This window comes from Melospiza melodia, chromosome 2, assembly GCF_035770615.1.
Source record: "Melospiza melodia melodia isolate bMelMel2 chromosome 2, bMelMel2.pri, whole genome shotgun sequence".
Taxonomy (NCBI): Eukaryota; Metazoa; Chordata; class Aves; order Passeriformes; family Passerellidae; genus Melospiza; species Melospiza melodia.
In genome coordinates this window covers 81,364,601-81,380,039 of record NC_086195.1, presented here as the reverse complement: position 1 = coordinate 81,380,039, position 15,439 = coordinate 81,364,601, and positions in this window count along the sequence as shown.

The window sequence follows — 15,439 nt, the reverse complement described above, 5'->3', positions numbered from 1 at the left end:
CCCTTTGAAATTGGATGCTGGCTGAAGTGTTTCTTTGGCTTGAAAGTCTGCGCTTCACTCGCAGTTGCTTTAGTTAAAAAAAGAAAAGCTGGATGAGAACAGGTGGTATGACATACTTTTATTTTTATAAGCATTCTGCATTTATGTGGTATGTGGCATCACCACAGTCATCACCACAGTCAGGCTGTAGCAGAGAAGCACACATTACATATTCTTGAGAGATCAAACTTCAGTTTAATTGGCCCTTTTGGTTTCTCACAGTATGCAGTATGATATGCTCTTTATAGGTGCCCTAACACTTTGCAACAAATTATTGTGCATGCGGTAATTATAATACTGGCTAAAGATCTAGACAGAAATGAGGGTGTGCATGTCTCAACTCTCAACAAGAACTCAGGAGACCATTCCTACCCCCAACAGCAAGCAACATGGACAGCACCATTTTACCTCCACTATGGAGATGAGAAACCTATTTGCAGGAAAACGTAAATTATTGTCCCAGAAGCACTAAGCCTATGTCTAGACACCATAACCTGGGAAACATCTGAGTTTCTGACTCAGAATGTGCACAAAGGCCATGTCTGGATCACATTTTGGGGTGAACCCATGTGCACGCCAGTCACCTCGCCTCGGATACCTGGATTTCGTAGGAAGGACAACTGGGGATGTGAGCCAGGCGAAATCTACAGTGAACTCCAAGAGATGCCTGGCCTGGCCAGTCAGGGAGCTGGATGCAGATAATGAAGCACCCTGGCAACGAGTTGTGCTTCAGGCAGAGCCACAAAAAATAAAAATAAAACACTCTAAACTTTACAAAGGTAACTGTAGTGCTTTGGCATAAATTTGTCCTCTATGGGTCCAAACATTTAACAGGATTAAAATGCTTAAATGTTTCTCAGTGTGTGGATACAGTTTTAAATAGGGTGATGGGGAAATGGTTGAAATATTTCCACTATTGTTGGGAACCGTTTGCTGGATTCTGGGAACAACACTTCTGGGCAGCACCACTTTTCAATAAGCAGAAGCGTAGAGCAGATTGATTAGGCATTTCAAATGTGTGATGATTTTTTAAAAAATAAAATGTCTGCTATGTCACAGGTGGTTTACTGGTGAACTCCTAGATGTGTCAAAACTTCTTGAATGTATTAAAGGGAAAAACGAAGAGGCATTTCAAACTGAGACTCCTGCCTTTGGGCAGTGTCTAGTGCTACAGTAGCAGTCACCATTTAAGGACATAAGCAAGATGAAGTATATGAATAGAGGTAATATGGTCTGTATTATCCAGATATGGTCTTTATTACCTCTTCCTAAAAACACTGTCTTTATGTATTTTTTTCTGATTTGCCCTACTCTCAGCACAATGGTCTGCAGGCTTTTCTGAAAGTTTTTATGATAGAATATTTTATGTAGAATATTTTATGAAAAACCTAGTGAGCATCTGAAGACAGAGCTTTACTGTTATTTGCACCTCAGACTTCAATATAGCTGTAGGATTTATTCCTGCTCAACTAATAAGATCTTCAGAGAGCACATTTGTTTAATTTAAAAATGTGCCTCAAAATGTGCAAATTCGCAGATGTTAATGATTACACACATGTTTTCCCTTACTGCTTCAAAGCCAGCAAAGGCCAAATTCAGCTGTAATTTGTACTGCAGTGATGGGATTCGAATTAATATCAATGACATGAAAAAAGCATTCAGGGGCCTGGGGGTTTTATGCAGATAATGGGGCGTTTCTAGAAACGTCTGTTTTGGAGAAGTCAGTCCTACACTTCATAAAGCAGCAGGAGGGTCACTCCCTAATATGAAGTCAAAGTTGTGCAGAAGGTGAAGAGAAAGGACAGAAGGCACCTTCTGCACCCCATGGCAGCAACAGCATCTTGGAACCACTGCTTCCATGTCATGGAAGAGAAGACAAGAAAAAAAGAGGAAAGGAAGTGATAGGGGAAAAACATGACGCCCAAGAGCAGCGCTGTGTAGCACACACTCTGCTACATGAGACTTTACTCATTCCCTCTCTATCTATTTTCATGTTCCATGTGCTTCCATGCATAAATTTTGCTGATATATACACTTTATATGATATATAGTAATTAGGATGCCAACCATTGTAAACTAAGACACTGCAATATGGAAAAAAATTTAAAAGCCCTTCTATACAAATATGTGGGATCATAAATAGTTTAATAACACACAGAAATGTGTGCCCTAAGAAGAAACTTCTCATATGTTTTCTTTCTTCAAAGCTGATGCAACCATATGGGTTTATTCAAGTTCTTTCTATACAACTGGTAAGACTTTTAGAAGACACCTGGCTTCAAAACTCCAGTCTGTGTTTATATGTTTGTATATAAGTTGATGCCTTGAGAAGGCTGACCTCGAACAGATTTAAGGAACAGTCTAGACAGATTTAAGGAATAAAGTAGGTATTTCTTAAAAGACCTTAATAGATACACCTTGGGCAGTAAAAGAGTCTGGCCAGGGCTACACCAAGATGAACCCAAAATGGTCACAAAATGGACGACCAGTCAAAAGGCTTCACTTTTATAAGTTTTGGTCCATTTGCATATTGCAGTTAATTAATTGTCCAATTACAGATTTAGGTTATGAAGTTCCATCCTCTTTGTTTTTGTCTCTTCAATTCACCATTTGTACTTTTTTGGCCTGGAGCTTGTAATATTTGTTCTTGGTCTCAAGTTGGAAATGCACTGTTTTGTCTACCTTTCCTGTGAAGAGACCTTGCTAGCAATTAATATGAAGCTCAGAGTTACACACTGCAGCACAGAATCTGAAAAATACAAAAGTTAAACTTAAGGGATCATAAGCCCTCTCTTGCACTTTCCATTAATGTCAGGAATATCCACTAAACACAAATTTCAGAACTTTAAATTGTTTAAGCACAAAGCTGGCAGACTGAAGGCAGCTGCTTCTGAAACTTGTGCTCTAATCTCTGCAGCAGCCCCTTTTAAGGGTCAGATTCTATTTTCTCTGAATGGAATATAATACCTGCAGGAATACACGTGCACACAAACATTTTTCCTGTCTCTTTGATATATCCAAATAGAAAGCTGGTGCTGTGGCTGAAGGCACTACAGTAAGGCATCAACCTGGCACTTCGTAAAGCTTCTAACTCACTGCATGACTGAGCTCCAACACAAGTTCGTGCCACCAGTGTGCCAGTGCCTTTTGGGAAGGACAGTCCTCACCCACTCCTCCCTGGTGGCAATTCTGTGGTGAACTTGACTCCTGGCTCACCACAGGAGCTTTGCAGCAGTGGCCACTGTCCAAATGCCTGATATACTTAGCATCAGAAAGGAATTCAAATTCTTTCAGGTCGTGTCTTCGAACTGGAAATTTATTCCTCTCTTCAGTCACTCTTTAATGACAGGATAACATTTTCCCCTTCTAATCAGTCACTTACCAGGTTATTTCATTCCCCCTGGGTCATCCAGTGCTAAAGCTGAAGCATTTATGACCAGTGCATGCAAACACACACCCTGTGCTCTGTGTGTTCCAGAGTCTCTCTGAGGTTTGCTCCTGAGGCACCTGAGGTGTTCTGTGCATTCCAGCACAGCCTCACTCCCCAGTTTCACTTGCTAACAGTGCTGTGCACTTACTGAACATTTTTTATCTGGGACTTAAGCAAGAGTTTTAGGGAGCTTAGGTAAACAAACATTTAAGTCCACTGGACTGTATTCTTATAGTGTCCTAATCACAAGTCACAGAATTTTGAGGCTGTAAGTGAACAGGGCATTTTGTCAGGAGGCACTGCCTAATTTTTATGCAATTTTAAAGCTGTTCCCCTGATGCAGTGATGATTTTGAATTGCCTGAAGTTGTTTTGCAATATTTCCAAAGTCAGTTTGATGGGGAAAGAGTGCAACAGGCACATGGATTCATCACTGCAGTTAGTGCAAACAGACTAAGATGTTTGAGCTACCGAAACTCTTCATGGCTCTGACATCTGCCTAAGGGGAGCTCATGGCAGGACTGGGCCCAAAATGGCCTGTTTCTCATATGAGGCTGTATCACTGCAGGCAAAGGAAGCTGAAGAACCAGATTTTCAGACACTACAAAGAGCATTATTGTGTGAACACTCTCAGGGTATTGAAGGGAGAGGTCCAATCCTGTATGGCATTTTTACAGGTGCATAATTCCAAACATGAGAATAATCATACTGATGTCAATGAATTGCTTACAAACTTAAAATTAAATGCATGCTTTGTTGGATTAAGGCTAGGGCACAATCTCACCCAATTTAGCCCCTGGTTCTTTCTAGTTGTACAACTAGGCCAATCTGTCCCTGTCCCATTACCTTTTGCAATAGCAACTAATTTGCAATGAGCTGGTCTCTCACATTATTTTAAATGAATTTTTAAAAAATGAGTGACAATCATTGAGATGCAGCATTGACCAAACCTAACAGGATGGCTAATTTGCTGCTGCCTGCACCTGCCTTTCATGTTGATGAGTATTGCAGATGTGTCACTTTCACTACCACAGAGCTTTATTCATATTCACAATTCAGCTGGACCACACCCCTGCCTGAAGTCATCTCAATGCCTACCAAAATGCGACTCCAAATATGATTCAATGGCAGGTGCTGTGTGAAAAAGTTTAATACACATCATTTTGCCAGGGGCCCACACTTGGCAACAAAATGTTTGCACACCCATTACAATTTTAAAAGTAGCTTTGGAGAGAAGAGACAATAACTGGGTTTATTTGAGGGCTTACCAGAGATAGAATATTTTTCTAAATTATTCTGAATATTTAGTCAATGTCTTTTCCCCCGTCCTAGTTCTAGTTTTATTATTTTGTTTTGTTCTTTTTTCCTAACTTACTCTATTAAAATACCAACACATGTAACTCCAGTCTTTCAAACACAGGCACATATAAATGCAAAGATGAGACTACGAGGCAGGAATTTGTGAATACCATTATTTTAAACACCTTCATAGGTAAAAGAACCATAAATCTATCATTATACGTTTGGGTGGATAAGTTACAAGCAGACTCAGCTCTCTGCTGGATCTTACTAGTCCTGTTCTTATTCCCAATACAGATGCATCCATTGTGTGGGGAAAAAAAATAAAAATAAATTTCGTGGCCAGGTGCTTCATTTTATGCGGGCAAGATGACGAAGTGGCTTTGTCAAAGCTGCTGTGAGTGATGCGCGCCCGGCTCCAGCGCATCCCGGCCGGCATTCCCGGCTGGCGGGGCTGGGGGGACCTCTCGTGGCGCCAAAGGAGGGAGCAGCCCTCGGCTCCTGCGCTCCCGGACACCCACAGCAAAGCTGCCCTCGCCAGGGAAGCCGACTGGAAGTGAATAAGGGAATGCAAGCGGAAATTAATGAGAAGAAATTAACGCTGTGACCGCAAGACGTCGAGGTGCTGGAGCGTGTCCAAAGCACAGCAGCAAAAGTGGGGCAGTGTCTGGGACATAGTTCCCGTGAAAAGCAGCTGAGGGAACTGGGTACCTTAGCCTGCAGAAAGGAAGGCTCGTGGGGGAGCCTTGTCCCTCTCTACAGCTGCCTGAAAGGAGGTTCTAGCCAGGTGGGAGTTGATCTCCGAAGTAACAAGTGACAGGGTGAGAGGAAATGGCCTCAAGTTGCATCAGGGAGATTTAGTCTGGATATTAGGAAAAATTTCTTCACTGGAAGGGTGGTTGTGCATTGTAAGAGACTGGCCAGAGATGTGGTGAAATCACGTCCTCTAGAAGTGTTCAAATTTGTCGATGTGGCATTAGGCACACCTTGCTTTGGTGGACTTGGCAGTGCTTGGCCAGAGCTTGGATATGATTATCCTTTCCAATATAACAATTTCATGATTCTATGATTGTCATAGAACCATAGAATGGTTTGGGTTGAAGGTACCTTAATGGTCATGTCATTCCAAATCCTCTGTCATGAGCTGGTAAAAGCCTCATCCAGCCTGACCTTGAATATATCCAGGGATGGGCAACAGCTTCTCTGTGAAACCTGTTCCACTGCCTCAGCAGTGGAAGAATTTTTCCTTAACTCTAATGTAGAACAACACTGTTTTGGTTTAAAACCATTTGCTCTTGTTTTATCACTACACTCCTTGATAAACAGTTCCTCCCTGTCTTTCCTGTAGGCTCCCTTTAGGTACTGGGAGGTTGCTCTAAGGCCTACCCAGAGGGCTCTCTTCTCTAGACTGAACAACCCCAGCTCTCTCCGCCTGTCTTCACAGGAGAGGTGCTCCAGCCCTTTAATCATCTCCATGGCCCTCCTCTGGACTTGCTCCAACAGGTCCACGTCCTTCTCATATTGGGAGCCACAGACCTGGACACAGCACCTAAACTGGGATCTTATGAGAGAGGAGCAGAGGGGCAGAATAATCTGCCTTGAACTGCTGGCCACACTTCTGCTGTGCAGCCCAGGCAATGATTGGCTTTCTTTGACTATGAGTCTATATCTATGATTCTATGACTATTACTCAATGCCAGTGCTCATGCAAACATGAGCACCTGCCTACATTTTAAAAACATATATCATGAAAGTTCATAGTTTTATAAATAGTGCCTATATTAATTGTGCAGATCTAATTTTCAGTCCTTTCAGTGACACACAGTCCCAACATGACAGTTTTATCATCCCAGTTTGAGGGACATGCTTTCATCCTTCCTTCAGCAGTAATGTTGCAAGTTTTTATGTATTCCTGTAGCATCATTTTTGTGGAATAAAAGAAATATCAGTGTACACTTATATAATTCAATATTTCTTCTTTTTTTCATGCATTCTGGATTTTTTTCAATCAAAAATTCCTAAATTATAAGTTTGAATAAAATTGAAGATTCTAGTTTCATAAAAAATGATGAACAATGCATTTGGTCAGGGAATAAAACTCTTTAGCTATGACCTGACCTGTGCATGAGATAAACTGAGAACAGAACTAGATACAAATGTAAACTTACGTACTGCTCACCAGTGGGATTTTTATTACCTTCTGGAGTATCTAATACAAATGTACCTACATGTGTGTCTTCAAGGCAGATAGCCCAGATTCTCATTTAAGCTTCTTAACGGAGTGATAAAGGGGCTCGCATCAATAATTTTTTACCTGTTTGCATGTATGAAACTAAGATAAAGGTGCAGTGTTTTGTTTATTTCTTTATTTGTTCATGATTTTTTTAACGAAGAACTACCATGAGGAGGTATGAATAAGCTTCTCCCACTCAGCAGCCCAAGAAATCTGATTCAGCCAACTTGGTGAAGGGCAGCTGGAGTGCTGAGATTGGATCTCAGGTAAGTACATGGTAAGGTACAGCATGAAGTGGCTCTGCACGTGCTTCCAGGATAGAAGTGGAGTTGGTGCTCTGATGTCTGCCCAGAATTTTTAATGGACTGGAAGGATGCATTTTCAAGAGGATGGATGTGAAGGATCATGAAATCACAGGACTTTAATATAAACAGGGAGGACAACAGGAGGCCTCTGGTCCGACTTTCTCTCCCAGCAGAGTCAGCTGTGAGGTCAGACCAGGCTGAAATGGGCTTCATTCAGTCAGGGCTTGAAAACCCTCAAAGATGGAGAGTGCATCACCTTTTTGGACACCAAACATCAAAGAGAAAGCAAAATAAAACCCATAAACAAAAAAATTATGTATGAAGATGAGGAGTTGCTCATCATCCACCGATCAATGCACAGTCAAGTCCCTGAGCAGCTGCCTCCCTGCCAGCCTCCATTCACCTCTTTATTGCTGAGCGTGACACCATACGGTCTGGAATATTCCTTTGGCTAGTTGAAGTCAGTTAGCCTGGCTGTGTCCCTTCCTAACTCCTTGTGCGTCCTCAGCCTCCTTGATGGTGGCATGGGATGAGGGGAAGAAAAGGCCTTGACCCTGTGCAAGCCCTGCTCAGCAGTAAGGAAAGCATCTCTGTGGTATCAACACTCTTTCCAGCACAAGTCCAAAACACAGCTCCTACCAGCTACTGTGAAGAAAATTAACTCTATTCCAGCCCAAGCCAGCACTCCATTTTAAACTTTTATTCTTTCAAAATATGGCTGCTGGTTCCCATCTTCCTGTTCTTCATTGCTGTGAAGAACCTGGCTCCCCCTCAGTGACCTCCCTATTGGCACCAGGAGCTGATAGGTCTCCTCAAGCTGTCTTGGCTCAGGTGAGCAATCCCACTCCTCCAGCATTTCCCTATAGGGCCAGTGCTCCATCCCCCACCAAAGGGGTGCCTCTGCTGAACTTGATCCAGTTACAGTCAATGCTTCTCCTGTATTCAGGGCCTGGCAGTAAGTGCAGAGTAGAGGGGAATAATCTCATCCTTTGGTCTCTGGCTCTGCCCCAGCACAGTATCTGTTGGCCTTCTTTGGTGCCAGGGCACTGATGGCTCATGCTCATCCTGCTTCTCCACAGAACTGCCGCTAGTCAGGCAGGATCAGCCTGCAGAGGTGTCAGAGGCTCTTCCTTTCCAGGAGCGAGGCTTTGCATTTGCCTTTGGATTTCACAAGGCTGGACCATTCTTCCATTCTGTCTACATGGCTTGAACTCAAGTGTATTCGCCAATTTCCCCCCAAATTAGTGTCATCTGCAAAATTTGATTAGAAGTAGATCCATGCATGTAGGCAAATGATATGGCTACATGATTTTTTGTAGACCAGCATCTGCTCACTCCTTTCCTGCTCCAAGTGTTTATGTGGCATCCTGCCTAACCTAATATACATTGCCTCTCAGGAGAGTTTAATTGATTGGGATCAAGATTATTCTAATCACAGCTAAATAGTCAGTATTTGCTCTGTTTTAGTGTCCTGGATTCTCAGAAGCTATAACTCTACTGTGAAGGCTCTGAATTGATGGATGCAGTGATGTGGTTCATTTGCAGTAATCTCCAGTTTTGCCCCCTAAGATTCTACACGCCATTTAAAGTCTTGCTAGCCAGCTGATATTGCCAAACAATTCCCACAGAGTGCACAAAAAAGCAAACAAAATTTGTTTTGACAAAGATACCAGGAAAAAATACATGAACTCTTGTGTTACCACTGCAGACAGGTTTCCTGAGTTCCCAGATTCAAGGTGGTTCAGAGAGGGGCCCCATTCCTCTTGCAGGTGACTAAAAGCCTTGTGAGTATCAGCACTGTTAAAGCAGTTCAGTTTCTCTTGCCAGCAGACATTTGGTGCCAATACCCCTGACTGGTGGAGATGATCTGTTTTCTCCAGGCTCATCACAGAGGTGCCAAGGCCTTCAGAAACTGCCCCTGAGAGAGCCAGGTGTGCAACCTGGAGCTCTGACCAAAAGCCCTGCACTGACAGTGCTGATCTTGTGCTCATGAGCTTGGCATGACTCCCTGGGACAATTCTCACAGAATCACAGAACGGTTTGGGTTGGAAGGGGCCTTAAAGATCATTCAGTTCTGACACCTATTGTGGGCAGGGACACCTTCCACTAGACCAGCTTGCTCACAAGCCCCTATCCAGCCTGGTCTTGAAGAACACTTCTGAGCACAGGGCATCCACAACTTCTCTGGGCAGCCTGTCCCACTGTCTCACCACTGCCATGGCAGAGATTCTCCCCAATATCTAACCTAAACCTGCCCTCTTTCAGTTTAAAGTCACCAGCCCTTGTTCTGTCACTACATGCCCTTGGAAGGTAAAAGGCAGAACCAGTTATCAACAAGTTTGTGAAAACTGATTTAGGAAGGTTGTTTGGGAGAGAAATACTTCTTAACTTTGCACTCAAGGATAAGTTTTGCTTAAAAATTTGTGAAATGTGGAACAGAAACAAAAAAAAAAGAAAAAAAAGTCCATGAAAAAATGAGAAGAGTGTTTGTGAATAAGAAATTAGTACTGTCCAGAAGGTTAAAAACACATTCTGCTTCCTGACTAGTCATATTTTTTTCACCTTCTTTTGATAAACAAATTAAGCAGGATTAATCTCTTTAATCTCTTTTAGGGTGAATCTTGTTTCTCTAACTGTATTGCCAGGGCTTCTCTGAATCTGTTCTCCATGTCTTTTTGGCATCCTGCTTAACTGGGACTAAATCAGAATTGGAGAGAATCTTGTAATTAGCTCTCACTCATTAGTAACTAACCATTTTCTGTCCCCTGTAGATCACACTTGCCTTCTTCATGGGTGCACTATGCCAGAAGATAATGGTTATGACAAGTTTTATAATAATTATTAAGATTATCAGATTGGTTTGTAGTTTTTGGAAAGAAACATATTTATAAATAATCACCAAAAAATCCTTTGTATTTATTTACCTACTGAATAAACACATAAAATATAACATATCTGTATTTTGTATAGTATTTTTACTATTACTTACCACAATAATTAATAATATTTTCTCTGACTGTTGGATGGAGTCAGGGTGCAGTGTTGACATTGCAGTTTGACTCATGCTACCCGTCATTGCACACAGCCTGCTCTTCTGTCCTGTCATGATGTCCAGGGAACAGTACAAGAGAGAAAGATGAGAGATCCCTAAAATGTTTTCCAAAAGCTTTACTGATATCCATTGGGGTCAGCAAATGGTTATGTATGGGTCTTCATCTTTCCCTCCTGAGTAAGTTTCTTTGGTATTTAAATTGTAGAAAATAATGTGTTAAGCATGGCTGAACGCAGTGGCTTATGCTAGCTCAGGCCTACCTTACATTCCCTGTGATATCATGTTGAAGAAGGTATTAGCTACCAGTGCTTATGTGAAACATCTCATTTAGAGAGATTAATTAATAAATAAACAGAGACCGGAAGTGACACAACTCTGAGCTCATTGCTGATGAGCAACCTGCAAAAGTGCAAAACAAATTCTCCCTATTTTTTCAAACTCTTCTATGGTAAACAAAACACATAAGCCCATCACAGGAAAAACTGATTCAGTTATTTGTATCTTTGCTCACCACAATAAAGTGCAGGAAAATCTCCATGCTGGCATCCTTCCAGATGGAAACTACACAGAGTTGGTGCCTTGTAGTGAAATACATGAAGAACACTAGGGAAAATGAAGAAAAACAAATTGCCAGGGTCTAGACATTTTCAAAAACCAGTTCATTTAACAACTTGCAAAGGAAATACCTGAATAACTGTCCATGCTTGCAACTTCTCCTTCAAAACCCTTTGCTTCTCACAGTGCCGGAAAGCAGCTGATGGGACCATTTTTCAAAAAGGGTTCCAATAGGGATCTGAGGAACTACAGACTGGTATGTTCATTATGTCAGCAGGATACTTCCACAAGATTTATAATAAAGAATAAAATTAGAGAACACTTGAACAACTATGACACTGTGAGAAGGCATGACTTTTGTGACGGCAAATCACACCTCATATACCTGCTTCAACTGAGAGGAGCAGCATAAATGGATACAGGAAATCCTGTCTACCTAGAATTCCAAAGACATGTCAGTCCACTGCTGAAGGTTTTTTAGGAATTCAAAGTGGCCACAGAATAAGACTGCATGGCTATCTGGGGAGTTGATTAAATAATAGAAAATTCAGAGTTGCAGTAAATGGTCAATATGGATGTATGATTATAGAGAGTACAGAGAGTGTTTATAGATATACATCTATACAAATGCTGCACAGGTCCCAAGATGCCGCGTAGGTGCAATTCTGAGTTGAACTCTGATGGCCTGAGTGCTACAGCCCAACAATCTGCTGTGACATGGCTTCAGCCCTCTGTAGGTATCTGCTTCTACAAAGGTGATTTTTTCTGGCCCCACTTTTCCTGGACAGCCTAAGCCAAGGTCTCTGCCATGACACTTTTGCCCCTAAGGTTGAATTTTGCCCCTCATTGGTGTTCCTTTTATTTATCATAGAAGAATCTCCTGAATTTGAACATTTGTTGTCAGAGACAACTTTCTCCATTAACCCATCCACATGTTCTGCACCTACCTTGGGATGCAGACAAGGCTGCACTGCAGTGGTTAATGCATCCACTGCCCTGGGCAAATGGGGTCAGTCAGGCTGCACGTCTCTGGCTGCATGCCATGGACTGACTGAGTGAGCTGGCATTTAAGTTTTAGTCAGAGGGTGAACAAATTTCATCGTTGTTTAAATTTCCCTGCTTGGAATTCCTGCTTGATAATCCAGTCTTTTCATGACTCCTTCTACACAGACAATATGTTAAATGTTCCATTATCACGGTGGTACAAACAAACAAAAATAGTTTTTTCCTTATGATTACATAAATATTTGAAATATGTATATTTCAATGAGGTAAAGTCCAGGTAAAGAAAAAGCATCATGTCAAGCTAATATGAGCCTAAGTTAATTCTCAAAGGACTATAAAATTCCTCACCATTGGTGGTGCTAACACTAATAGCTAGGACTGGCAACATACTAATCACTTTGGCTCTAGAAGACCAGGCTGGTATTTTAATCACACAAATGCTAATTGCCTGGCCTTGCTGGCATTAAAATTGTTATGGCACTAATAGCCTGGGCAAGACGGTATTTTAATCATCCTGGATCACAGCCTAGAAATGTTAATTTATAACATTTTTGCCTTTTTATCTAGGTTAACAAGAGGTCTACCACAGATATGATCAGTTACAAAAAGCAGAAATCACAATTTCAACCTCAAACAGAAGAAAATCAGGCGTCTTGGCACTACCATACACCAGAATTTTCAGTTAGGTTATCTCTTCCTCGTATTTTGTCTTTTTTTAAAACTTTTTCCTCGCAGCAGCTTTAAACCACATGTGAGTCAAAACAGCTGAAGCAGGTTGTGCTGAAGAGTTGCTGTTCCAAATATTACAGTGATCTTACTACAAGATCCATCTAATGCAGTTCCATATATTTAACCTTAGATGATTAAAACCCTGTCACTATTGTTGACATTTAAAAAAATTATTTCAGATTGTCAACAATTCAGATTATCTTCAAATGTCACTGATTAGATATTTGTTATGCATTCACCAGCTTCAAAGACTCCACTTAATCTTTGCTGTTACATTGTGCAGGTCTCTTATACATGGACTTTGTAGGCAGGTTTTATGGCTAAATTTCCCTTTCATTCCCTTTAATTGGAGGCTGGCTATGCTGGGGGCTGGGGAGAAGAATTAAACAGAAAATTGCCAGTCCTTCTCCTACAGCTGAGGAGTGTGATCTTGCGATGCCTGGGAAAATTCAATAAAATTGTGGAGGAAATAGAGCTCACTATAAAAATTAATCTTGGTTAAGATTTTTCATTTTGTTTTTTATTTCTCAGAGTGGTTGGGTCAGCTCTTGTGAGATTTTCCACAGTTAAAGCAATCTTGTACCTTCTGAACTGGGTCTGTCACCTAGATGCCACTTGAGGAAGATTTCAGCTTCTCTCATTACAGGGGTGGCTGTGGGATGCACCTGGATGATGAAACCATTTGCTTGTACTGGAATGTGACAGTGGCCCTGTATGTGGCAGGGTGAGTGAGGTGGCCTTGGCTGCCTCCAGCCCAGTGCTGCCCAGTAGGAACCCAGCTCTCCCCATTCTGCCACTGCCACAGTGGATGCCAAGAGGCACCAGGGGATGTGACTTTGTGCCTCTCCCTTCATGGACAACATAGAGAAGCTGCTGATGCTGAGGGTGCTGCATGAAAGGAAGTGTCCCATTTGAGGAGGAGGGAAGGGAAATTAAAGAGGAAGAGAAATAAGAAAAATGTTTCTGACTGAAAGAGGAGTCAAGTGAACTTTACGAGGTATCAGCTTCGCAGGTCACCAATTTGAGTAGCTGGCTGGCTGCACTTCACCCATGTCAGCACCAACCAAACTCAGCAGCAGCAGAAATGAACCTTCTAATTTTGCTTGATTTTCACAGCTGGGATGCTGAATGCATCAATCAAATACTTATTTTTGCCTTTGTTTTAAATTGTCCCTGGAGGGAAAATTTGCCCTTCACCTGCTTCCCACGTGGGAAGCCCAGCTGCTTTTTCAGGCTCACTTTTTAGACACAGGGCTGGCCTCAGCTGACATTCTTCTGTAAGAAGATTGCTAATAATGCTAGTAGTTCATAATCTATTTTCACTCTAGGAATGGAATTTCAAAGGAGTGCTCTTTATGCCTGCTGCTTAAAAAGGATTTGAGCACTTTGGGAGAGAATACTTTTAAAGCATTTTTATTTCGACGTCTTCTCCCCCATTGCCTCCTATCCTTGCAATGCTTCCTGTGTCATCTGTGGCTTCATTCCCACCCCCCTATATGGATTTTTTCCTGCATTCAGAATGTGACATTGATAATCAGGGCTGGTGCCTTGCTACTGGCCCCTGTGGCCAGCATGGCCATGGGCAGTTGCAGCTGACACGCGTGCCCTGCTCAGGAAGGTCGTTCTGAGTGCCACTGCTTTGGGGCCAGTCCTTCTGGCACTGAAACTTAGGAGCAACACGACAGCTGTGTGAGATCATTGTGCTGCAGGAGCTTATCCAGTGGGGCAATGTTTTGGAGACTGGCACTACATGTTTTCCTGGCTAAACAGTCTGCTCTGCCCGGTTACAAAGTCCTTTTGTTTACTTGAACTCAGACGGGATTTCTTACTGTTTCTGTGGTTAAAGCTGAGATGTGATGACCAGAAAAATGTGTTTTCCTTGATCTCTATGCAACAAAAAGCAATATTGTAGGGACAGTGTTTTTGCTTACTTATGCTCAGTTCCTCTTGACCTTTCATGATCAGGATTCCAAATATAAAGATGTTGTCCTCTTCTGGTAAATTGCTTCTGATAACACAACTTCACTTACTATCTAGGTGTACTTTAATATGGAATAGACTTCTTTTCCTTGGAGGAGTAATATTTTCTTTTATACAACACAGCAGTAGCCTCTTAGTATTTGCAATGTTATTTTAACCTTCAACATGACAGAAGCCAGCCTCGGCTCCTTGGCAGGAAAACAGGCTTTTTCTAATCAAAAGCAGCAGAGGTGTAGTAAAGTCCGGGAGTTGTCTAAGAAAGAGTCCTCTGTCTGTACAAAGTTGAATTAGCGCTTTGTGTTTGTTCTTTCTGCCTCTGCTGACATTATCCTGTAGAGCAGCAATTTCTAGTCCATCGCTTGTGCAGCTCAGGACTGCAGAGGGAAAAAGAGAGCTCCAGACTCAGGGAAAATCCCTAATCTCATCCTTTCAGCCACTCCTGAAGCTCTTGTGAAGTGCTGTTTTAGTCCAGCATTTTAAAAGTAAGACTGACAGGTTGGAATGATGTGTTTCTGGCAGTAGGCTATTGGATCAAGGGGAGGGACAACATTCTACACTTGCATGTGGAATTCAAAGAAACACAACTGGTGAGATTAGAAGGGCTCTCAAAGGGAATGTTTCTTGGTTTTCCTGGAGAACACCTGATAAGTTAAGACGAGTGACCAAGGGGAGAGAATGAAAAATCTTAGAAATGCCTCAAATGCTGAGATCTGCTTTATGCAGTTGATAACATGAATAGGAATATGAATGTAAAATTAATAAAGACATGAGTTTAAAAATGTGGAAGTACTAACAGCTACCTGTGCCAGCTTA